Source organism: Pezoporus flaviventris, unplaced genomic scaffold (assembly GCF_033815535.1).
Source record: "Pezoporus flaviventris isolate CSIRO_AGI_PZ_B2104156 unplaced genomic scaffold, CSIRO_AGI_Pfla_v1 ptg000035l, whole genome shotgun sequence".
Taxonomy (NCBI): Eukaryota; Metazoa; Chordata; class Aves; order Psittaciformes; family Psittacidae; genus Pezoporus; species Pezoporus flaviventris.
Genome location: NW_026892583.1, coordinates 2,168,171 through 2,194,667, shown reverse-complemented (window position 1 = coordinate 2,194,667; position 26,497 = coordinate 2,168,171). Strand labels below are relative to the sequence as shown.

Sequence of the window (26,497 nt, the reverse complement as noted above, 5' to 3'; positions counted from 1 at the left end):
TCCTCCAGCACTTTCAGCCTATATTTATCTCAACCATATGAGCAATCTGTACATTTTTGCTGAAATATATTCCCTGTGCTGTAAATACAATGCAGTTTCACCCTAACAGATATAGCAGGCAGAGGTGACAAAGCCCCTCTTGAGCCAAATGGATGGAAGAAATTCCTCTGCTCAGTCCATTGCAGCCTGCCCTGAGCATTAGGAGCACCATCTGCCTTACCTGCGTGCTGCTTTGAAGGGGCAGAACTTCAGAGAAACACTTGTTCTCCTCAAGAAGTCAGGTCGTAATACACATGCATCAGGCAGGATCCTTGCTCCAGGTCCTTAGTGCCGTGATCCAGCCTGGTCAACCTGTCAGAAATAGCCATGAGAAATACATGAGACACATGGCTCCATACTGGGCTTGAGTAGAAGACTGTGACCTTGCTTTACAAATTTCTTGCTTAGGTAAAGATGGCAGAAAAGGACTCTTCATCAGGGACTGTAGTGATAGAACAAAGGGTTGTGGGTTCAAACTTAAGCAGGGGAAGTTCAGGTTAGATATAAGGAATAATGCACAGGGTGTCCAGAGAAGCTGTGGCTGCCCTATCCCTGGCAGTGTTCAAGGCCAGGTTGGACACAGGGGCTTGGAGCAAGCTGCTCTAGTGGAAGGTGTCCCTGCCCATGGCAGGGGTTGGAACTGGATGAGCTTTAAGGTCCCTTCCAATCCAAACCAATCTGGGATTCTGACAGGACAGGACCAACAGGAAGAGATGCAGCAAGCCCCCTGAAGGCAAGTGCCAGAACAGAGGATGGAGTAGTGCATGTGTGAAAAAGCAAAGGTAGTTGAATGTTTAACACACACACACACACACACACACACAAACTCCCATATTATATGAAACAAATAAGCACACACATGTTCACTTGCTGGATAGACGTTAGAGTACAACTGTACCCTGAATGGCGGGAGCCAGAAAAGACTGAGGATGAAAAAGAGGGCAAAGTGATGGAGCTGAGAGGCAGGCAAGGGTGGGATGAAGATGCCAACAAAGCCAGGAGGAGAAGAGTTCAGTGGGAGATGCTCAGGTGGCAAAAGCATTAAGCAAGCAAAAGAAGGTAAGTAGGAGCCTACAGAGAGGCAGGAATGGCCAGTGGGAACACAGGAGGGATCATGCCAGATCTTGTCTGTTTTCTCCTTGCAGAAGTCAGGCAGAGCCAGGGCACAGAGGTGGAGCCAGCACTTAGAGCAATCACCCCATAACGGCTTCTCTCTGGAAAACAGCACCGAGCCTGGATCTCGTTCTCCCTGACAGCTCCAATTCAGATATGAGGCTGGCGCCATGCAAATCCATGTCAGGGTATTACTTCTCTCCTCCCCAGTCTACCTCGCTGCTTTGCTTTCTTTTGGAACCAAGCCCCTTCGCTCTGCCCAGCCTCTCTAGCAACCCAAAGCCAATGCCATGTGTCCACATACAGGGTGAGGGAGCATCAGTGCCCCTACACACAAGACAACACTTAGAAACTCCTTTAGGGTCAAAAAGAAAAGCTAGGAAAGAAGGTCCTTTCACAGCATCTCCTTCCATCAGCCCTGAAAGACACTGAGACAGGGCTGCAGCTGGACATGCCCAGCTCCCATTCTCTGTCATGCTCGCTGGAGGATAAAGCCATACTGAGCTGGACGAACATTCCTTTGTCCATCCACTAGATGAAAAAGCAACTAACGATAATCCATCTGGGAAGTGCTAATGTCACACCAGACCACATGAAAGGAAATTCCTGCCATGCATGTGGGTATCAGCCCTCTGTCAGCAGCCCTCTGATCCTCTCTGCAAGGTACTATATCACACTGCCCCAGGACAAGCAGCAGGTCATGGGAGGGAATTCTCCCCCGCTATTACTCTCACATGAGACCCCAACCTGCAGTCCTGCATCCAGCTCTGGGGCAACAGCACAAGAAGGACATGGAGCGGTTGGAGTGAGTCCAGAGGAGGTCACAGAGATGCTGCAAGGGCTGGAGCAGCTCTGCTCTGGAGCCAGGCTGAGAGAGCTGGGCTGGGGCAGCCTGGACAAGAGAAGGCTCCTGAAGGGGAGACCTTAGAGCAGCTCCAGTGCCTAAAGGGGCTGCAGGAAACCTGGAGAGGGGCTTTGGACAAGGGCCTGTAGGGCAGGCCAAGGGGAATGGCTTTAACCTGCCAGAGGGGAGACTGAGATGAGCTCTTAGACAGAAGCTCTTCCCTGTGAGGGTGCTGAGGCACTGGCACAGGGTGCCCAGAGAAGCTGTGGCTGCCCCATCCGTGGCAGTGTTCAAGGCCAGGTTGGACACAGGGGCTTGGAGCAAGCTGCTCTAGTGGAAGGTGTCCCTGCGGGTGGCAGGGGTTGGAACTGCTCTTTGAGGTCCCTTTAACCCAAACCATTCTATGATTCTGTGACAAGGGAGAGGCTCCGTGGGACACAGGAGCACAGCACAACACATCCAGCCACAGACCCCCTGCTGAAAAGAGCTCTGCAGCCTTATATGCACCAGAGGAGGAACATGGTGTAGTGAGCAGAACAGGGCCCCACCAAACAGGCACTCAGACAGATGTTCTCCTTGCCCCTGTCTCTAGAGGGCTCACATGCTTTCAGCTGAGCTTCATCCTTCTGTGGGTCTTTGTTTAAAGCCTCTTCCTTGCTCTGCTCAGTCTGGCATTTCAAATACATGCATTCTTGTTAAAGAAGAAGGGGACGTATTCAAGAGGAGCAAGTGCTTGCATGTAGAAAATGTATACATCCATGTACTGCTGCGCAGGACAAAGTGCTGCCTAATAGAAATCCATCTTATCGAACATGGTCCTGCTTGTTTTAGACATGTGGTATTGGATAGGAACTCCTAGCCTCTGGAAACAATGAGGAAAAACAAGACTAATTTATTCAGGTTTGTAAAGTGCTCTGAAACCAGAAGATGGAAAGTGTCATTGACAGTCATCAAAAATTTGATCAATGGCATCTTTAATACCAATTTTCCCTTTCCATTATGGAAGAACTATGATGCCCATACAGGCAAACCCCATTCATTCCCTATTACTCTTCCAGCTGATGCACCATTGTCAACAGAAGCAGAGAGCTCTGACATATTTAAGGTCACTAACACTGTATTTAGCCTTCTGTGCGTACTTGCTCATATGAGAGATTTCAATCAGCTCTATTCAAAGAACATTAAACAACAGAAGACATCTCAGGTCACCTAAAACCTCCCCTCCCGTGGAGGATCATGACTCTCCCTTCCCCTCACTTAGTTTGTATCTAATCCAATTGAGAATGTCTCAAGCAGCGGAATTATTCTCTTTCTTAGAATCTAAGTCTGACAGAGAGCTGTCTTCAGGACTTGTTGCCTCCATAAACAGTCTGATTATGGGTTTTAACCACGATTCCTTTGTACCCCACTAGAGCAAAAGCAGGAGCATGTGTGAAATGTGAATAAAGACATTAAAACCCATGCTTATGCAGAGTGATTGAGGGACAGCAGCATCACAGGATCCAATACTCCTTTAGCCCCATAGGTGCATTATCAATAGAGCCAGGGGACTATGGGTCATCTGGGCTCAATACATTCTTAATATGAAAACAAAACCAAACAGAAGCTTAACAAGGAATTTCTCCTGGTTAGTTGCCCTGCTCTTACAGTCTCTCTGATCACTGCTGGATGCTATCAAACACAAGAGCTTGGCTTAGACAAGATCTGACCCAACCTCGCAGCTCATGGGTGCCCCTTCCTCAACACTGCAGTGTGATATACCCTTGGGGCTTTACGTCCTGTTGCTCCTGAGGTTGGTTTGACTTAAGGGGTACAAAAGACACTGCTGGAATTAAGCTTTATTATTATTATTATTATTATTATAACATTTTAAATGCAGCCCTCATCACAGCTTCCTCCCACTTCTTCAAAGTTTGTTTGCTTTGGGGCCCCAATGGTTTTATAGCTTACAAATTCCTTCTTTTTGTTGCCTTCTATACTTCTACAATCATACACATGTTTGTCTAAAGGCACTTAATCAAGCATAAGGAACACGAGTTTGCACTATTCAGAGACACGGAAATCAGGAGGAACACAAAGCATTCCCATTTTACATTTTATACATCACAAGCAACACCAAAACAGATGTAAAACGAGCCAATTCCTCATTACGTTTTCCACTTCCCATAACACAAATCTTTGTGCATTAAACACAACTGAAAGTGAGCTGTGGAGTTGGCATTAGCTTGACAGATGCCGAGATGAGCTGCACCAGAAAGGAATATCTCAGCCCGAAAACAGCGCATGTTAAAAAGGCATCTGCTTATTGTTTGATGCATGTATTTATTTACACAGACAGCTCGCTGACACGCTGAAAGGTTGGGGAGGGTGGTGGAGGCTGGCATTTTTAACTCTCAGCATGCAGTTTGTTACCCTTTGGTCATGTCCCAAGCTTCCATTCTACTGCTGAATGGTGGCAAAAAGGGGAAGCAGGGTCCCCTCTGCTGTGTAGACTTGGCTCCCCTCCCGGAGCTTGCCCTTACAGCACACAAGGCAGCGCTTCCAAGTTCAGCCTCCACAAGCATGCTGCCCCCAGGGCTCCCCCTCCAGCTCCTGGGGCCTCTGTGCCTTTGATAGAGACATGAGAAGAGTCCCTCACAAGCCAGTCAAGCACAGCTTCTTGTGTATTAAAAAGAGATCTTCTTTAACAAGAAAGAAGATTAATTAAGTGGGTAAAATCCCACAGGTTGGAACAGCAGCTGAGGAATTATCTTTCTATCAGGTTGGTAATGAGGACTGGAAAAAAAAACCACCTCACACAGACATTAACAGCTTTATATGGGCTCATTGGCATTCCAGATCAGATGCGAGGCTTGGCTTTCCCAGGAGCAGCAGATGCAGCTCCAGCTACAGAATAGACTCTGGGCAAACTACAGTTTGCCCTGCTGAAAACAGCATTGCCACGATGCCTGACTGTGAAAGGCACAAACCTCTCTCGCGATTAACTTCTTTCCCCACAAAAATGATGCCCAGGGAGATAGTACGTCACAGCATCCAATGCCTCAGGTTGATCTGACGCACCTCCAAAACCTGTGTTCAGATATATAAGAGCACAATTGTGTGAGAGAGAGATTTAAATCACTATATATTGGGGAATGTGAACAGCCAGCACTTGTATAGGCGCACATCAAATGACATGATCAAGCACTGACCAAATCCACCTCTTTTACCATACTGATTTCCCTACCAGCACTGCTGGCTTCTTAATCTTTAACACCCACAAGCACTATCAAATTCTAACAAAATAATGTAGATAATTTCCCATTCCCTGCAATGGAAAAACATCCTGGTTTGGAGTCAATGACAAGCAGGGCAAGCAGAGATGCATTCATGCCAACCACTCCAACAGGGGATCGCTACTGTGAAGGAGCCACAGAGCATCACACTGAACTGCACCGAGTTATGTATAAGAAATGCATTAACTTCCTTGGTTACTAAGGCAAAGAAATTTGCCTCCCCCCTCAAAAAAAACAAGGGGAAAGAAGGAAAAAAGAAGTAAACTACTGGCCACCTTTCCAAAACTGCACCTTCAGACATCTTCCTGCCTCTCTGTTACTGTACGTACCACAGGAGTCCCATGAGGCCCCACAGAACCCAGTTTTTTACTGTGTGCAGCATGGAAGGGTCCCCTGGCCAAAGAGCTTGCTGCCTAAAGAGGCAAAAAAAGCAGAAATAAAAGGAAATACTAATATTTTCCTTGTTACAGATGGGAAGTTGAAATCCAGAGAGATGCTGGTTGTAAAGATCAGACAGGAAGCCAGTGACAGATGTGGGAAGAGAACATCTTCACTCTCAGTCCTGTTCCTTTATTATGTAGATCACTGTTTCTTCCTTTCTTGTTCTGCTGTTCCCCTGAAAGTTGTTCCTTTTACAGCTTGTAAAGTTCATCCTTAAAAGCATAGTCTGCAGCCTAATGGTGTGCTCATAATTTTCAGGGTTTCTGATGTAAATGAGCACGAGGGATTCTCAGCTGGCACCCAAAAAACTGGCCCAAAGAGGCCGATTTCCCCCCTTTAAATGAAGAGCAAATGTTGGAATGTGTTGTTCTGTATAGGTTATTAATATACCTAACCATGGGTCCTTCAGCTGACCGACTCAGAACCACGTTAGTGCATGTACTTCTGAAGTAGATGTTTCGCACTACCTGCATGTTATCAGTCAACACAGATGCTATCCCTGCCAGGTAAGACAATTATTGTCCAATTACATTGAAATTAATGATATTTCTTGCAATGGTTTCACTAATTACCCAGCCTTACAAAAGGCCAAGGATAATGGAGTATTTCCCCACCATCTCTGCCTCTCATTAATCCAGATGCCCTCTGTGTCGTAAACCAATTGGAAAAAGAAACCCATGGCACTTCCTCAGCGATGGGATTAAATTACCTACTCTGAGGAATCAGGCTGCCTAACAGAAGCATTTGCATTATTAATACCTATTTCAAACCATTTTACATCATCTTTTAACAAGCACCACTAATTTCTTCGTTTCTCTTGGGTTTGAAATACCTTTAAGTGCATAAACAACAGTTAGTCTAACTCTTTTTCAAGTTGTTCTTTCTTTTTTGACTCAGAAATAATGCTTTCTGTCAGCTCAAACTGTCAACTTAGGCTTGCTGTTGCTGTTTTCTCTTCTTCCTTTGAATAAAGGGCTGGCTGATCCCAGGGATACTGTGGCACAGCGCTTGGGTTTTCACAGTCAAGCTGTCACTCTATTAGCGTTGACAATCTGGCTGGTTTGTATCATACTCCTCTAAGGCTCTCATCTACCTCTTGTATCTCTTTCCTCTGATTCACCTGAGCAGACACATTGACATCTTTGGGTAGGATGTTCCCAAAATTACAGGAGCATCCAAGGGTGGAAAGAAAACAGATATTCAAGGCAGCACGCACTGTATGTCTGTTACTAGCAATTTAAACATCTGCTGGTGATGGGGTTTGGAAAGGCTTTGATTCCCACCTAGGGAATTTAGTGTTACTTGCTTGCTCCATGAGAGTGCCGTGGGCTTCCTCACGCAGTGTTAGATCCAGCTATACTCTCATGCATTACAGAGTTTTATGTATAATACATGTGTGTGTGATTATGGGCCTTATTTCTCAGTGAAAAAGTTAATATAGAAGGGAGCATTTATGGAGTTGTATTCAATTCTCTTTTGGAATGCATCATTAGTTCTGCATAGCTGATATCTTCTGCTTTATCTTCTTCAGATCCTCTTTCTTTAAACAAACTCCAGGTTCCCCACCCCTCCAAAATGCCTCTTAAGACCTGATTGTTTTTCTTGAAAGACACAATAATTTTAAAGGACTTAGCAGTAGTATTTCAAGAGGAAAGGGCACACAAAAACCAATAATCAAATGGCAAAGGCCAAGGAGAAAGCCACAGCCAACTACGGAAAAGGACATGCAATGCTGTTCCATTATCCTCTTGAAATGAAGTGTAAAAGCTTGCAAAATTCCATTCCAGTGCCTGCAACTCCACCTAAATCCTCCTGACCACAGTAACAAAGCTATTACATACCACGTGGCTTGGCATTTTCATCACATCCCAAATATCTAGCACATGGCTCAAAGGTTTCGGCCCTTCAGACTAATGAATCTCGCGATCAGTGCATGAAACCTGACTGTCCAGTGCCAACAGAAAAGGAAGATGATCTTCCAAGATGTGAAGGAAACCACCCTCGCCCTCCATACCCTTCTTTATTTTCCCCACTGAGCAGGTCAGGTCTCCTTGCTCCCATGTTACGTACATCACCCTAACTTCTGTCATTCAGCATCCAACCTGCTGCTGTTCTTTACTCCCTTCTTCATACAATCTGAGGGGGCTCTAGCTGTGCATAGATGCAAATAAACCACATAAAGGTATGATTTTTGCTACTCAACCTCTGAATAAAGGCTACCGTAGAAGGGTACAGTACAAACCCAGCTCCTAAATCTGTCAAACTAGAGCAGCTTTAAGGATTATCAGTGAGAAAAAATCATTGGAACTTGCAAGCCAAAGATACCTACCACACATGGAAGTACAGTTTAACTGACCTGGTTGGCAATTCTATTGTCATTGTGCAGTAGGACTGCTTATGGGAGGAAACTGCAGTAAACGAAGAGCTGAGCCCTACAGAAATAGGTACAAGATTTTCAAGTACCAAGAATCAGAATGTAAAGATATAAATCTTAGAGGCCTCAAAAGGGTTTACTCTGTCTGCACAACAGAAAGGCACCTACTCATTGCAGAAAGCCAATAACTGGAAGGGATGAAGAAGGGAAAGTCAGCCAAACAGCAGCAGAAGATAAGGAAGAATTTCAATTTAGCACCAGGAAAAGGGATACATCCATTCTTTCGTTTCTTCTTACATAAAATAGAAGAAGAAAATTGCCATATTTTAAGAACTGTGTTTTTCCTTTTACCTTTTATTCCCTGTATATTCAAATAAATATATAAGTAAAGAGAAATAACCTGTGATCACCAATCCTTCAGGAAAGAACAATTCTAACAGACTTCTTTCTGGAATGCAATGTAGAAACAGTCGAAACTTTTCAATGGTCCAAAAGAAACATGACTACCATTAATTGTATCAGCAATTCCAGCACGTGGTTGAAATACAGAGATGAGGTAATCTTTTCCTTAGCTCAGTTGTACAAGCACCTTCAAGTCATTTTGTACTGTGTGGCATTCAGCAGAATTATTGTACATCAGAAAGGACTGACTAGGCTGAAGGTGACTGCTTCTGGCTGGTGTTTTCTCATAATGGGGTTTCTGAGGACTCATATCAGCTTTCACTACTAGGGCATGTCTCCTGTTCGCAAATACTCTTCATCAGCTGCTTTTCCCCTAATCCATTCCACTGGTTTTCTCTTCTTCCCTCTCATCCAACAGCTTTAAACAACTAGTAACCAAAAGCAGGGTGGCATATGGAAGTTGCAAGTATGGAATTGATCAGGCAGTTTAGTTCAAGGACTATTGTTATTACAGGGCACAGGCAGAGCAAAATACTCTGCGAGTTCTGCAACAGAACCCAGTTCCCAAAGGATTTCCCTGGAAAAATGGGATGCCAACCATCTGAAAGACATAGAAAGCAAGCCTTTTGGCTCACTGTCACAGTGCCTCAGCAAAGAAACATCATTTCCTCACTTTCCCAATTCTTAAAATGTATTGAAATCTTTAAAATTATTAAAATTCCACAGTTACTAGAACATTTTCTGTTGTAAAACCAGTATATTGTCAGAGAATACACTTCTGGAGGACTCTGTCAGGGAGGTGGTGAAGGAGTGCTTCTGAGGCTGATGAACACAAGAGGAGGAGGGACCGCCAAGGGAAACAACAATTCCATTAAAGCTGAGGGCAAAACTCCGTGTCTGCAACAGCAGCACAACCAGATCCCAAACAGATGGAGAGGGAGAAGCTCCACTGGGAAGGCCAAAGTTTTCAGCAGCGGTGACCCATTCCCAAACCTTTCAGATGTCACTGAAATAAATGGTGGGACTTCCATTGCTCATTATCCTAAAGGGTTTCCATGCTCATCTAACTGTCACTGTTGCTTCTGGAGCCTGTAATAGGCTGTGGAAGCCAAAATGAAACTTTTCATCAGCCTGAGCAATAGAAAGGCTTCTGACTCTCTGGTTTCTTCATGACAAATGGCACCACAAACCCTCTTTGCCATTGCAGGGGCTATTCCTTCCAACCAAGACTCTCCATTCTGCTTTTCTACAGCAGAGCTGTCTGCAGAGACACATCTTGAAAATGAACATGACCTTAACTTTTGCCTGACATTCCCCCACACTTAATTTCAGCTTCAAAGGTTTTTTTCAGCATGTCAATAAATGGCACAGCAGCACTTCAGCATTTTGCACCAGACTAGAAACAGTGAGATTGAGAGACAGGGAAAAAAGGAAAGACCGATGTTATTTCTAAGAGTTCAACTAAGAGAGGGTGTGAACTAAAATAAGCCTATTTGCTTACAGTCAACCACAGGAGATTTTACCGGCACTTCACTTTTAACTGCACCATTCCACAAGAGTCTGGAGGGTTGATAAGGGGCCTGGAGCACTGCCCATATGAAGACAGGTTGAGAAAGTTGGGACTGTTCAGCCTGGAGAAGAGAAGACTGCGTGGAGACCTCATAGCAGCCTTCCAGTATCTGAAGGGGGCTATAGGGATGCTGAAGAGGGACTCTTCATTAGGGAATGTAGTGACAGGACAAGGGGTAATGGGTTCAAACTTAAACAGGGGAGGTTCAGGTTATATATAAGAAAGAAGCTCTTCACTGTGAGGGTGGTGAGGCACTGGAACAGGCTGCCTAAAGAAGTGATAAATGCTCCATCTCTGGCAGTGTTCAAGGCCAGTTTGGCCAGAGCCTTGGGTGATATGATTTAGCATAAGGTGGCCCTGCCCATGGCAGGGGGGTTGGAACTAGATGATGTTAAGGTCCTTTCCAACCCTAACTATTTTATGATTCTATGATTCTATGACACGGTCTAGTGTGAGATGCCCCTGCCCATGGCAGGGGGTTGGAGCTAGTTGATCCTAAAGTCCTTTCCAACCTAAACCACTCTATGATTCTATGATTGGCAGTCCCTAATTAAGGAGTGCAGTCCCTAATTAGTTAGGGATTGTAATCAGGAAACCATGAGAAAAAAAAACAACCATAAACTATCAACTGCACAAAACGTCTCCGCTGCATTGTTTGTTTTGGACTCTTGGGCATGCAAGCACTCAAAAAGGCTCCTGGAACACTTATGGTGTAGCTGCTGAGAGCATTACCTGTTCTGGACAGCTGAATATCATTTTGGATGGAGTTAGGTGCTTAAAGGCCCTCAGAAAGCAGCTTCCAGCTGTGATAAGCTGAAGAGAGCTCCTCCAATGGGAAACCTTTGTTCCCTTTGACTCACCTGGTGAAAGCTGCTGCTTAAACCCCATAATTACTTAGATCAGCTCTAATGTCTGGCTACCAGTTGGCAAGATGCAAGCAGTCTGCAGACAGCTTGAGCTAGGGCCATGAATAAATAATTTCCATCAGTGATAAATGTCTTCTGGCACATGGGAAGTGAGCCCAGAACTGGGAGAAAGGACAAAGCTTTAGGAGGCAGTGAAACCTTGCTCCTTTGCATTGATGGTGCAATCAAATGTTACTCATTGGCTTTAGCCTATGAGAGGTTTCTCAAACAGCTCCAATGGGTTCAGGCAAAGCATCAGACACCTCGTCCGAGGCACAAGTGAGTCAGTCCCGATGCAGCCATTAGAGATGTAGCATGCATACCCCTTACACCTCAGGCTGAGTTTGCCAGACCTTCAGAGATGCCCATTGCTAAAGCCCACCCTATCTGCTATCTGCAACATAAACCAGCTGCATTTAGAAGAAAGGCAAATGAGAAGAACAGCTAAGCTCCAGTCACCAGTTACCATCCCAGGTGAAAGTGGTCAGAACAACGTTACAACACAGATGTCTAGAACCAGAGGTCTCCTTCCCCTTTGGACCTTCATGAGCAAGAAGCATTTGGCTAACCATGAGCCTTTCTGCCCCAGTGCCTCTTTTGGATTGTTGCCACCCTGTCCTGCTCTTACCCAGGGCCTGTAAGGTATCTCCTTGAATCATCCCATCCACACAGCTCACACTCAGCCAGCAGACTCCTGTACAAGTTAACTACTGTCAGGCATCCCTGCCCATGGCAGGGGGCTGGAACAGGATGATCTTAAGGTCCTTTCCAACCCAAGCCATTCTATGATTCTACGATCTCTTCACCAAGCTCTCCTCTGCCAAACGAACTTCCAACCAGTCAGACCAGAAAGCCCTGAATCAACAGTTGTAAGATGCAAGAGCATCTCCCTGTGCCCAGATAACGCTCTACAGGGCCTCTCTGCATACAGCTGTTTCCAGAGCACTGCAACCAGAAAATCCAGGCCAGACAAGTAGCTCTTCAAGGCAGACGTTAAACATTCATTTGCAATAAACACCCTCGAGAGCCCCAGGGACCAATGAGAGGTGTAGGGAAATACAGCAAGCAGAATCCAGAAAGGCCAGGCTCAAAATGCACTGTGGTTATGGTTGAACATGAGAAGAGAAAAAATCGAAGTGCTTTCAAAATGGCCCATGTGCTAAGAAACAGAAATGAAATCGTGTATTTCGGACACCTGAGTTCTTCAAGGGCAGTTTTCCCTTATCTCTGGGCAGCAAGAGAGCATACTTCTCACTGTTAGCTTAGAAATGTATAAAAGAATTTCAAACAGGCTCTCTGCATTGCTTTGCAATGCAATCCTAGGACTGAGATGTCTCCATGCTGCAATCTCTTTATCTTCCCTCCCTGGGGCAGGGCAGGCAGTTGGGGAGGACAAAGGAGAAAAGGATCTGTGGGACCACAGAACAAAGACTGAGGCCTAGGAGAGCATCTGGGTATATTCCTCATTTAATGGCTTTGGCTTGTCCAGTTAGAATGGTGGATTTTATGTATCTATAGATCTTTTAGTCTGAGGTACTGAGACTTATAGGTACTTATAGGTACTGAGGTTTTAAACAGAACTGAGGGGTTCTAAGAATATCATATAACAGGAAGAAAGCTTTGAAAATCAGATGGAAGGACACACATAAGGGGCAGGGGGCAACCAACACTGAGGATGGATGTCAGTATATGCAGTTTCCACATGAAATGCTCATAACTGTTAACAATATGTATGTGGAACTTCTTCATATAATTGCTTGAATGATAGGAGAAAAAAAGTAAGTATTATGGAATCATAGAATAGGTAGGGCTGGAAAGGACCCCAAGATCATCCAGTTCCAACTGCCTGCCAAAATCTCACCCTAGACAATGTTGCCCAAAGCTCTGTCCAACCTAGCCCTGAACACTGCCAGCAATGGGGTATTTACCACTTTTTGGATGAATATTTTAATATCATAAAAAGAAGATGGGCAAACACAGTTAAAGCAGTAAAAATGCAGCTGAGTGCAATAGCTGAAGCTTTACAGTAAATTTGTTCATTTATGGTAATGTCCACCGTGTATTAGTATTTCCTCAAATACTCCTGTAACCCTAAGATTATCCTTTTTAAACAAATGTTAGAGAATGGCTGCAGAATAAGGATTTTGTAATTCATTGCAAATATTCGTGCAAGAAGCCAGGTCCTATGAATTACACGCATTTAGTCAAGGAGCAGAAATGCTATTATGTGACCTACATGTCAAAAGACAAACTGAATTGTGCAGCTGGAAGCCAAACACTTGAATACCAGTCACTGTCTACTAAAGAGGAATTGCTTGTAAACAATCAGCAAACCAAGAAACAATCTGTGAATAATTGCAAATAACTCATGCAACTGAGATGTCAATAAGCCATTTGTAGACAATTTGTCAATCGAAGGACTTACATAGAAAATCATATTTTAAGATTGCCATAAATAATCATGTGGCTATCACAAGAACATGTAGGATTCGCCATGAAGAAGCATAAGTAACTATACCAGGGGTTGAAAAGGCCTTTTCTTTCTTGTATTATATTCTGTAACTCATCAGGTGTATTAGGATAATATTTTTAGTTACAATTCTACTGATCCCTGAGGCATAAGCCATTAGTGAGTGATGGAGGCAAGCTGATGGAACTTGACGGGTAAATAGACTCTTTCTAAATACCAAGTTGGAGCAGAATCTGACGTCAATGAGCCTGCACTTGCATGCACTAATGTCGTTATTCAATCTCATTCTTGCAGATGGTCATAACAGATAATAACTTAATTCTCTTGAGTCACAGAGGAGCAGTGACACCTTCATTTCAATGCAGCACAGCCCTCTTTAATCCTATAAAGCACCTGACTTGCTGCTATTGGAAGAAGACAAACACAAAGCTGGATTTTCCAAGAACCCCTAAGAACTCTCCAAGAGCTACAGGACGGGGATACCATCCAGGTCATGAGGAAAACAGCAGGTTCTGGGACACAAAGAAAGCTGGCCCTGTTCAACTGTGATTAGATCTACTCCAGGAGTAACAGGAAACTTATTTTAGAAGGGTCTTATTCTGCAAGAGAGAATTCACAGAGCCACAGGTCTTGTAAAAGCGTTAGGTTTCCTTGACCTCAGTAATAAAATGGAAGCAGACAACTGCAGAGATTTTGCAACATTTAAGAACAATTTTATGGTTCTACTCCTCTCATCAACTTAGAGTTTAATTTGCTTTATCAGTTCTTCTATCAACATAACAAAGGAGAACAGTGACATCCTTTGTTTCACACAGAAGCCTTTATTGCCTTCCTTTTGACCTGAAATTAGAGCACTGCAGTAGACGGTCCAGGAGGCACTAATCACATTGACTAAAGACCCAAGTTTGCTAAACCAGAGAAGCCAGAGCAGCAGAAGGGGGGAACAACTTCCCTTCCAAACAGTCTGAGGGGTTTATTACTCTTCAATGGGTCCCAAAGAATCACAGAATTAACTAGCCTGGAAAAGACCTTTCAGATCTAGCATGAGTAGGGGGTTGGAACTGGATGATCTTAAGGTCCTTTCCAACCCAAACTGTTCTATGATTCTGCGACCATCAAGTCCACCACAAAATTATGCAATATCTTCATTCATTTGGGGTTCTAACACCCGCCCCTCCTAAAAGGTTTACAGCTTCCTGCTTGGTGCACCTCAGCAGTGCAACATCTCATGTCCACAGCCTTCCATGGCTTACACCCTTGGGGAAATGTTAACATTTTAAATGTTAACCATAAGACTTAACATACTTCCTGTGTATTTTACAATACACTCTTGCTGTTTCCTTCAAGTCAGGTACAAGACCGGATGAAGAACCTGCTCTCAGGTGTACATTGATATCTCCCAGAAAGCTGGATGGCAACCAAAGCAGATGGCTACTTCTGGCTAAACACTGCTTTTCCCTGTAATTGTACCCCTTCTGGCCTGCATGAGATTCCCTGGCAGTAAATGCTGCAAGGAGGGTAGATTACAACCTGCATTAGCACATCAGTGTGGTATAACGAAGCATTCAAACAAGACTAATGTCTTTGGAATTGAGAAACAGAAGGTAATTGAAAAGGACAGGACAGTGGTCACAAACATACTACGTGTTTAGTGTGGAGTCCGACAGTTTGGAAGTGGCTCTGGCACGGCTGTCTGGTCAAGATTAATCACTTTTCTGCCAGCACTCAGCCATACCTCTGTGATGTCCTCTCCCTGGGTACTTCTCCTGTTTGGGTCACCAGTCAAAGGAAATCCTAGGACAACAAGCACCTCCTTTGGGACTGTATTTAAACAACCAGACAGCTCGTCCTGAAGAAATGCCAGTGTCACAATGACATCCAAGTACATTTTCAACATTTCACAATGTGTTTAAGGAGGAGGGATGCTGTCAGGCTGAAAAGCTCAGCCAGCTGAAGGCCATTGGGAACCAGCCGTTCTTCTTGGGGTGACTGACTTTATCTCTTGGCTTCCTTTCAGGAGAAAGATGCAGTGTAACTGGCTCACATCCCCCAGCTCCAGAGGCCAAGCAGTTTGCCCATATCACCTCAGCGCAATCACAGCTTAGGCAGAGGAACACTCTCCTGATACACTGAGGTTGTCATGAGAGTACCAAGCCAACACATCATATTTTGGGGGCTTGACCGAAAATATATCTTGAATAAAAAGAATTTTAAAAAACCTCCATTTTAAAAAGAAACTGGAAAACCAAGAAAACCAAGCAATTAAAACGTGGTTGCCAAAACATTTTACCATGGTCAATTGAGTCTGTCCTAAAAAGACAACTTGATTTCCTCTCCTCTCACTAACATACCCCTTACCTACCCCAGCTTCACAGCTACATTTTCTCTAACAGATGGTCTAAGCGATTAACATAACTTTGCTAAACTCAGGGAAACTGTTCTCAACATGTATTTATTTAGTTTCAAAGGCTGATGCTTCTATTTTAGACATAAGAAACCATATTTGCATGTTTAAAAGGTTACCTCCCCCAACAATATCAATAGGCCTAATAAAAGATACAACCCACTTTCCCTGACAATATTGCCCAAGGAACTGCCTCTGCTGGATGTGCTTCAGTACAGCTCTTCCATTGTATCTGCTTATATGTCTCTTTGCCGGCCTGTGTTCATATTTCAGCTGGGAAAGGATGAAACACTAAAAGCAACAGCTTTCCCCTTGAAGCATAGGAAGGAATTTGCTTGTTCGAGCATCTGTATTTGCTACCAGTACAGGCAGGATTGTGTCATCCTTTCTTGTGCTCACAAGCAGGAGATCTTGCTTTCAAGCCCTTTGTACGGTGTGTATAAAGCATCGATGGAAGCAGTAGGTGGCAGCTGGTTAACATCCTATAACACCACTACACAACGATTTTGACCAGAAGTTAAAGAGAGCCTCATAATTAATTGAGGCTGCAGGAGGAATGCAGGCAGACCCACTAATTACCTTGGATACTCTGGCTAAGGCGCTTGCTGTTACAACACGTGTTGGGGGATCTGTAGTGCTCATAAGCAGTCATGGTCTCTGGTTTGTGTCTCCACTAAAGATGCATTTCTAAACACCTAACACATCTCACACAGCCAGAACCATCGCTCCATGCTATATTGCAACAGCAATCATTTTCCTTTCCTGTGTGTAACAAAGCCTTGCTCAGACCTGCCATCCGCTCCTGACAGCCAGAAGATTTCCTTGTTATGGCCTGACCAGCAGGAGAAACAAAATGGGAATATTGAGGTCAGCACAAAATAATAGTGGAATTGCCACCTCCACCTCCCTGAGCTGGATATTTACTTGGAAACTATCAGATGAAATCATTCTTGCACTGAGAACCTGATGAGATTCAGCAATGTGAGCACAAGGCAAGTGGGGCAGGCATATAAGAAATAAATACATAAGGCGTTCATATCTCTTTAGAGGCTTGGTAGAAGGAGAAAAAATAGAATGACTTGAAAATCACTTTCATCCATTACTGGCCAAAATGTCTGCTAAGGGTACTTAAGCTTCTGACTTCTGCTTAGCCTTGGTGACCTTTTAATTCCATAACTGGAGATCTTTCTGGTTAGAAAAAAAGTAAAAGGAGGGACCAAGTTAAAAAGTTTGATTGGCAAATATGCAAGAAGCCTAAAACCTACCAGCCTCATTTCCCCAGATTAATCTGCAGTGCAAATGTGGGGATGCTAATGATTTGTTTCTCACCCCTCTGCACCAACTCCCTCTTGGTCTTGCTAAGACAGAAAAATGAATAATAATAATAATAAATGCATATGCTCCTTTCATTAACAACTCTGAGCTCTCATTTCTGACTTGGTATTAAAACATCAAAACCAAGCTCCCCAATCCCCATCACACCGGGTGATCAATGCTGCTTTACCACTTAGAGAAGACCTAGAGAGGCACCTAATACATTTATTATGTTACAGTCACCAGCACAAATTCCTTTCAAAATGCTACAATCCCCTCCACGTGACACTTATCTCCCCAGTAGGTCCTTTTGCAGTCGGGTTAATAACCCTCATATTATGTAGGTAAAAGAAGATTAACTATGAATATGTTGAATCCAAGTTTATAGCGTGGTACCTCCTCCCTTTGTTTGGTTCTGGGCCCTGCTGGCCTCTAGCTAGGACTTGACAAATAAATCCCATTTAGCATTGCTGGCAAATGCTTCTTGATTGAGCATTTGGAAGTCAAAGAAGGTCTCATTTCCTCACGCTGCAACTCTAGGAGTAACCTAGTCTCACTTTAATATGTCTTCCCACTCCAGCAGAACCAGTAGCAAGCAAGCAAATGCAAGAAAATAGTCCATTTCCCTTAAGAAGTTCAGCTCTCAGAAATGTATTTCCAAGCACTGTGTTTTATCTACTTTGCCTACAGAACAAAATACTGTATTTTCTGAACAAAATGCCGTATTTTCAAACTTCAACAACATTCAGACTCCTCTAAACTCATAAAATCCTCAAGACAAGATGGGAGAATAAGCTCTAAATATGACTTTGTAGTCTCAGTTAAAGGTAGGTGTTTTCTCTCTGCTGTGTTTCCTGCCTGAAAACAGCACCCAACAGATCTAACAGATCTGCTCACTGCCCGGGTCAGGAAACTTTCAGAGCAGCAGCCTTCCCTGTGAACGAAAGTAGAAGGTATCGTCTGTGGAGAAGGACTTGGGAGCATTGGTTGATGAAAAGCTCAACAGTGTGAGCTTGCAGCCTAGAAACCAACCATGTCCTGATGCATCCCCAGCAGCGTGAGCAGCAGGTCTGGGGAGGGGATTCTCCCCTTCTACTCTGCTCTCCTGAGATCACAACCTGCAGTCCTGCATCCAGCTCTGGGGCAACAGCACAAGAGAGACATGGAGCGGTTGGAGCGAGTAAGGAGGAGGCCATGGAGATGCTGCAAGGGCTGGAGCAGCTCTGCTCTGGAGCCAGGCTGAGAGAGCTGGGCTGGGGCAGCCTGGACAAGAGAAGGCTCCTGAAGGAGAGACCTTAGAGCAGCTCCAGTGCCTAAAGGGGCTGCAGGAAAACTGGAGAGGGGCTTGGGACAAGGGCCTGTAGGGACAGGACAAGGGGAATGGCTTTAACCTGCCAGAGGGGAGACTGAGATGAGCTCTTAGGCAGAAGCTCTGCCCTGTGAGGGTGCTGAGGCGCTGGCACAGGGTGCCCAGAGAAGCTGTGGCTGCCCCATCCCTGGCAGTGTTCAAGGCCAGGTTGGACACAGGGGCTTGGAGCAAGCTGTTCTAGTGGAAGGTGTCCCTGCCCATGGCAGGGGTTGGAAGTGGATGAGGTTTAAGGTCCCTTCCAACCCAAACCATGCTGTGATACTAGAACAAGCAAGGCAGGGAGGAGAAACCACCACCTTGCTTAGCAAGGCTAGGCACTTCATGTTGGAGTCATCCCCTTCATCTTTTTGATACAGCTTGTTCTCCTAAGGGCTGTTCTGTAGAGAGGCTTCTGTGCTGATAAGATGTGCAGACGAGAGCAACTGGGCTCATTGAGCACAATGCAGAGACAAGGTGGCCAGGCAGCAAAAGAAATATGGGAAAACAGGAAAAGGCAGCAGGTCCTGAAAATCTGAAGTGTTTTAGCCTGATGAGAAGAGGATTTCACAAATAGCAGCTATGAAATTGGTCAAAATCATATACACGTGAAAGGAGAGCATGCTGCCAGAAGACACCTGCCACCGCGTGTACAGTTACAAATCTCTGCTCCCCAAAGGAAACAGGAGTCTTATATTGCAAGGATTTGATCATGTTTCCAAAATGAAATAGAGCTGATAATAAATGAAAGCCCCAATACCCATGAAGCACAGAGCTGTTCCATGATATAAAGTCAGACTTCCAGAGAAGTGGTAAACGTTCCATCCCTGGCAGTGTAAAAGGCCAGTTTAGACAGAGCCTTGAGTGACATGGTTTAGTGTGAGGTGTCCCTGCCCATGGCAGGGGGGTTGGAACTGGGTGATCTTAAGGTCCTTTCCAACCCAAACCATTCTATGATAGTAGCTACCAAGGACAAATCCTTGCTTTGAGTAGGGAATACTCTGCAAAACCAGCCAGGGACTTGTTTCTGCTAGTGCTGTCAAGAGTTTTGAGGTGGATTAGGCAGAATCCCTAATTCTTTTCCTCAGTCCACTCCAATCAGTTCCCGGACTGCCACAGATATATTTTACAAGGAAGTCTAAAATAAGATGTAACTGAAAGGTGGAATCACAACTTCCTTGCCCTGATCACCCCCTCAGTTGACAGGCTGCATATTCACTGCCAGCACTGAGATGGACCCGTCAAGCAGTTATCTGACACAGGCACAGCAGCAAGACTCAGATGGGGTGGGAGAAATCCAGGTATACTTAAGTAGGGAACAAGGCTCTGCAAGAATCCTTCATTTTCTGATTTTGAGATGTTGAACAGAGTCAAAATCCTGTCACACTTCATCCTATTCAAAACAAAGCAAGTTGGAAGGAGGAGGAGAGGTTACTTGATTGTTTCAGTGATTTTCCCCCCAAACACAACCATAACTGGTATTTTCTAGCCAAAAGTTCTTCTGAGACTAAAAATCAAGTAATAACAATAATTTTTTAAACTAAAGCTCAGATCTTGCAAGTTTTAGATTTAAATATAGCCATTTCATACAAATTCCATGGAAAAGAGCATTTTTTCCTAGTCCTCAAAATAACTGGGAAGAAAAGACTAAGTCATTTAGGCAGAAAGAGTGTGGCTGGCTCAAAAGGAGCTGAATAATGATGAGTGCTCCTAACCCCAGGCTGGCTGGCAAGGCCTGGCTTCCCCCAGCTCAGATGCTAACTGCAGTCACTCATTATAATTCAGCAGTGGCTCAGCACAGACAATACACACACTCTGCAGTGTAAAAAAGGAAGGGAAGGCACTTTTCCTGCCTCAGTGGATTTATATTCTACGGGTCATCAATCTCATCCTGACACTTAGTACACGTGGCAATCAGCAGATGGATCACTGTCCAAGCACTGCATCCTTTTCACCTTTCTTATACTAAAGAGTACACAGTTATATTTAGTGACTCTCTTCTGAAAACAACGCTGGTCAAAGCATTTTGAATCCAAACTTTCCCAACCAAAATGAGAGAGCAAATAAAAAACCTCAACATTCCATGGTAATCTCTCCTGGATTTCAAATTACTCTACTTGAAAAGCAGCTTTGAAGAAGACAGTGCTCAAAGAACATTTGGAGCTAACAGACTGCAGCTTATCAGGAGCCAGCAGAGTCTGAACCATTCTCCCTTGGTAAGGAGATGCTGGGTTTAATGTGATTGCCCCAAAAGTAGAGCTAGGAACCTCTGTTTAGGGCTGCCACCAGGCACTCCAAACTTGGGAGATCTAGTTGCAAATGTATCTTAATTTGCTAGGATAGGATCAGGTAAATGGAAAGAAACTTTGCACTCACATAGACAGGATAGTGATGTTTTTGTGCCCATCCCATGACATGCAATATAGCAGCCCTGTATCCCATTGATACCCACCTGCTAGATCAGTCCTGTATGGTAAGCTAGCAACTTTAGTGACTTGCTCCACCTTGCAGCCACAGCTTCTCTGGGCAACCTGTGTCAATGTCTCACCACCCTCACAGGGAAGAATTCCATCCTAACATCTAATCTCAGTCTCCCCTCTGGCAGGTTAAAGCCATTCTTCCTTATCCTGTCCCTACAGGCTCTTGTCCAAAGCCCCTCTCCAGGTTTCTTGTTGGCTCCTTTAGGTACTGGGAGCTGCTCTAAGGTCTCCCCTTAAGAAGCCTTCTCTTCTCCAGGCTGATCACTGTGCCCGGAGCAAGGGAAGGTAGCCTCTAAAGGTCCCTGTACCAAGTATACACAGAGGATGAGCCTTCTTTCCACCTGAGGGTAACAAGAAAAATCCTCCAACTCACCAAGCAGTGCCAAGCACACTGAAAGTAGGGTGGCAAATGACAGCATTATGCATCAGAACATGACTTATGTAAAGTTATTCACACAGACACACAGGGGAGGATCCAACTTCTCCCAGTTGTGGCAGACATCGGCTCTTCAGTGTGTGCCTCCAAACTCCCTGAAATCCCCGAAGGAAGGGATATGCAAGGCCAGAGAGAGTATCGCACCCCTGCCTCCCTTTGCATGAGAACAGTGTTCAGGGCCAGGTTGGACAGAGCCTTGGGTGACATGGTCTAGTGTGAGGTGTCCCTCCCATGACAGGTAGGTTGGAACTGGATGACCTGCAGGTCCTTTCCAAATCAAACCGTTCTATGATTCTCTCAGCACAGATAGCCTGAAGCGAGCATATGATACAGAATATGAGCTGAATTTTCTGCTTGCTGACTTGAGTTTCACAACCCTGTGACACTGTTTGCTTTGGTGGTGTCACTTCTGGTTTATGAGGGAGGGAGAAAATCAGGTCCCCAGTGTGCAGCTCAGGCACCACACTCAAAGTGTTTTCCTGTAAAGTGGCTCTCAGAAAGTAACCACAGCCAAAAGTGATTTTATAAGCTTGCAGGAAAGTGTCTTGAGCGAGACACCACGGCGTGAGTTGCGAAAGGCACAGAACACCACATCCACCCTTTGCCCTAGGCTTGTTGTAGCAATCTCTGACTGCTGACATCTGCTAATTTTAGCAGACTTTCTGTTTTTAAACCAGAAAAAATCATTCAAGTCTTCACAACAGATAAAGCTGAGTAAAAGAAAAAAGCATCCTGGCAAGAAACCCTGCTTTCCATGCCCATTAAACCTAAATCCCTTTCACATCTTCGCTAGCAGCTGCAAGCATCCTTATGAAGGTTTCTGGGATGCCTGTGGGCTAGCTGCGCAGCAAGTAACAGAAGCCTCTAAGGGTGCCCGTGTCTCTCCTTACAGAGACAAAGATAGAGATTAGATTTGTCAAATGGGGATAAGAAGTTAACAGGGCCGATAAGGTTAGACATGCCAAGCAATTCAGCAAACAATTCTGGCAAGAACGATTAGATCTAGGCTAACTAAGTATGATAAATGCTGACTTTAACCCAATTACTTACAATGATTTTAGAGGTCTGGGAAGAGCTGAGCGCTAGAGCATTGTAATCAATGAGCACACATGAAACTGGGCAGGCTCCCTTCCTCACCCCATCAGAAACAGAAACTCAAGTTGAACTCATTGTGAAAAGAAAGATCTCTGGATTTCCCTAAATTCTGCTTCTAGACAGGTCTTTGTAGCAGGGAAATCACGATCAGCTCCCAAAACTACATATATACACAGCTTCTATTTCAGAAAGTTAGCTTTCCTCAAAGCATTTCATGGTCTTAATGGAAGTTAGAAGACAATGGAGACATACACTTTCTGCTCTTTCGGAAGAAAGGTTCTTCCCCCTACAAATAACATCAACTGGAATAGTTCCTCTGACCTACAAGCCAAAGTCCCCAAGGCTATTTTCTACTCGAGCTGGTGCCTCCATCACTGTGTAAGATGTCTGCACCATCCCTGTGTAAGAATGCAAGTGACACGAGGCAGAGGCCAGCCTAAGGTCTGGGGCTCACTCAAGTCATACAGGCTTAACACAAAGATCAAGGGGTTTGTGAAGCCAAGACCATTTTCATTAGATTTATAAGACTCTAGATGGGAAAAATATCCTGGTCTCTTAGCTGCATATCACCACATGACATTTAATAATACCAAAGACAACAACTCTAGGTTAGGCCAGAGAGTTTCTCAGTCAGCTTGGCTTTGATGTACATGACTTCAATAATAAAATCATTTGCTGTTCATGTTTTCATGCTGAGGCCTTATCCAGAAGGAATATTGGCTCCTCTTTCTGTGTTTTTTTTCTTTTTTCCAAAGCATCTTTCATTTCTGTCATGAAACATATAAAACTAGGAGGGTTTTTTTTTCATCTAATTTAATTTGTGGTCCTGGCTTGTCATAGCACAAAAGTACTTCTTCAGTATTCTGTTAAAGAACATACATCCATTCACATGTGCTTCAACAAATGATTTTGGACAGAGAAGTTCTAGGGGAAATTACTTGGAGACATTCAAAAGGAATTAATACTGTTTTATTATTAGGACTTGTAGAACATAAATACAGCTCCAAGTTACACACACACAGAGTATACTAGAGATTGGAAGGGACCTCAAAAGATCATCTAGTCCAATCTAGCCTGTGGACTAGGAAAAGCCTTGAAGCTGCTGCAAGCTGGCAAACTCCAGACCCAAGGCTTACTCTGTAGAAAACAGGATGAAAATTGTTCTTATTGCAAGCATTTACAGTTACAGGGTTCTTGAATTACGCTGGGTGTCTGCAACAGAGCTGAACATAAACAGGATGCACCAGTATGGGCTGTGCTGAACTAGCAAATTAAATACAAAAGATAAATGAAAGAATTTTATTCAAGACTGTACTCTCACTCACAGCCCCAGGATCACGGTGTCTTATGCCTTATTTTCTCTTTGCAGTGATTTTATGAGACAGGGAGAATCTAGACAATACAGAGAGCTGCCCAGAAATCCATGCACTTCCACTCATGCTGGACTCTGCATGGTGCAACTGAGCTCCATGTGCTTGGTCCCTGTGTAACAGGGTAGCCCTGCTGATGAGCCTCTCAGAGGCAGCTCTTTATTCGAAGCAGCACAGCTCCGTGGGTTTTAAGTCTGAATGACTTCCAGGCTAAGTAAGCAGTATGCTCCTTAGTGTGTGCAGACACAGAGACTCAATTCAGGATGAACAATACAAGGTAAGAACTTCATAGAATCACAAAACGGTTTGGGTTGGAAGGGACCTTAAAGCTCATCCAATTCCAGCCCCCTGCCATTAGGAAGGACGCCTTCCACTAGAGCAAGTTGCTCCAAGCCCCATCTAACCTGATGGAGTTGGATCCAACTTAAGGACCTTATGACCCGTATTTTTTTTTCCTAAAGCGTTTGTTTAAGGCAGTTTGGCTACAAGCATGTGAGAAGGAGAATTTTGGATGGATGACATTAGTCGATTTAGAAGTCTTTGTATTTTGATGGCTTCACGGTTGGAAATTCACCCACCACCTGGGTGCTGGGCACAACTGACAGACCAAGAAAAGGAGTAATACGTGTGAAACAGCAATGGCTAAAAGAATTAGCTAAGAATGGGCTATTCAGATGCACAAGTAATTCATTATTTCCGGGAGGGGGGGGGGGGGGGGTTAAAAATGGTGTGGGAAAGAAACCACGTGAAGTGATGAGTCAGCAAGTAATCAGTTAAAACATCTCACTTTAGCTGTTGAACACTGGCCCTCTGGAAATCCATTTTGGAGCAGAGCCTAACACTCCCCAGCTGCTCCTTTCCACCCTAAGCTCTGGGGCACCAACTTTAACCAACAAGGCCAGGGTAGACCCTGCTCACTGAAAGACTAAACACTCCCTCCTGTGAAAAACAAGCCAGACGAGGCATGCAGCTACTCCTGGGTGCTTCTCCATTCAATTCACCCTGTGCTCGCTGGGAATCAGTGTAGCACCACAGTGATTTCTGTTCTTTAAACAAAGCTCTGCTGGGCCTGAGTGACTGGATGCTTAGAGAAGCAGGTGGACTAATTTTGCTTGGCAAGGATTCAGAGCTGGCAGTACCTCAAGGGACCACAAACCCAAGCGATGTGCAAGGGTTTAATGATGCTCAGGCCGAGGCAAATTAGGAAGGCCCCAGAGTGGTGTGAATTGAGAATTCCATGTTAGGAAGCTGATGTGCGAAGGGCTCTCCTGCTAGGGCAGGTCTATTTACTAATACAGGCAAATAGTCATTGAATCCCAGACTGGTTTGGGCTGGAAGGGACCTTAAAGCTCATCCAGTACCAACCCCTGCCACGGGCAGGGACACCTTCCACTAGAGCAGCTTGCTCCAAGCCCCTGTGTCCAACCTGGCCTTGAACACTGCCAGGGATGGGGCAGCCACAGCTTCTCTGGGCACCCTGTGCCAGGGTCTCACCACCTCATAGTAAAGAATTTCTTCCTAACGTCTCTTCTCAACCTCCCCTCTGGCAGGTTAAAGCCATTCCCCATTTTTCCGTCACTCCATGCCCTTGTAAAAAGCCCCTCTCCAGATTCCTTGTAGCACCCTTTAGATATCACAAACTACACTGGACACTGCTCTAAGGTCTCCCCTGAGCATTCTCTTCTCCAGGCTGAACAACCCAAACTCCCTCTTGACCTGTCTTCGTGGGAGAGGTGCTCCGGCACTCTGAGCACCTTTGTAGCCTCCTCTGGACTCATTTGAACAGGTCCACAGCATGGGCATGGAGTCAGCCTAACTCCAAACTTTAAATAAAGCTGATCCCCACCAAAGTGTTGCATTCATCCATACAGCCGGAAGAAGGAATAAAGAGAACAGTCTCCAAAGAAATTAACCCTCCTGACTGTCAATTACAGCATTTGATGACCTTGCTCAACAAGTGGCTAAACACCACTCTCTTAGCCCCGATTTCCCCCACAAGGTATAACATTTGTTTGGCCCTTGACTTCAATCTTTGCTGACAGTCATTCCGGCTACATGAATTGCACCCATAGGAGGAAGCAATTTTCAGGACTGAGGCTGTTTGGCTCTTTTCAATGTGCAACGTGTTGCTGAACTCTTAAAGAGCAGCTTTGGGCTCCTTTGAAAGAAACTGTAACTGCAGCAGCCTCAAACAGAATAGGAGAGATCTGTGTTCTGCAAGAGCCAGTTTGCAGTACCATGCAGTGCCTCAGTAAGACAGGGTTTCCCTTTCCTGCACTTTGTTCTCACTGATCTGCATTAGTAAATAGTGCTTACCTTAGTGCAGAGGTAGAGTCCAGTGCTTTGTGAGAAAGGGTGGATGTTGTGAGACACTCTACTTCAAGCCTTTCTTTACACAGATTCCTTGAGTTATTTGGGTAAGTCACCTCTCTGGGCTTCTCCCCTTCCTTGCTGCAAGCAAGCTTCCAAATCCCACCAAGTGTTGCATGGCTAAACCCAAAACCAGGGTGGGCAAAGGAGGGTGGGAAAAGATGGAGGCTGTCCAAGCTGAACGTGATGGAAGAGCTCTCACACGTAGGAACATGTGTTACCGGTGGTGTTTTCCATCATTTATTCCTTT

General features: G+C 44.7%; 1 protein-coding gene and 1 long non-coding RNA gene across 4 annotated transcripts in view; both read right to left on the bottom strand.

Annotated features, from left to right (window-relative positions):
* LOC133273736 (uncharacterized) overlaps nucleotides 1-26,497 on the bottom strand; it is a 589,959-nt gene that overhangs the window by 448,984 nt on the left and 114,478 nt on the right. The gene's annotated exons all lie outside the window — the stretch shown is intronic.
* Nucleotides 1-26,497, bottom strand: part of TSPAN18 (tetraspanin 18) — a 130,229-nt gene that overhangs the window by 60,060 nt on the left and 43,672 nt on the right. For all 3 annotated transcript variants that reach the window (XM_061462213.1, XM_061462211.1, XM_061462212.1), the window contains exon 2: nucleotides 221-351. The gene's annotated coding sequence lies outside the window, so the exon portion shown is untranslated. The remainder of the gene's footprint in view (nucleotides 1-220; nucleotides 352-26,497) is intronic.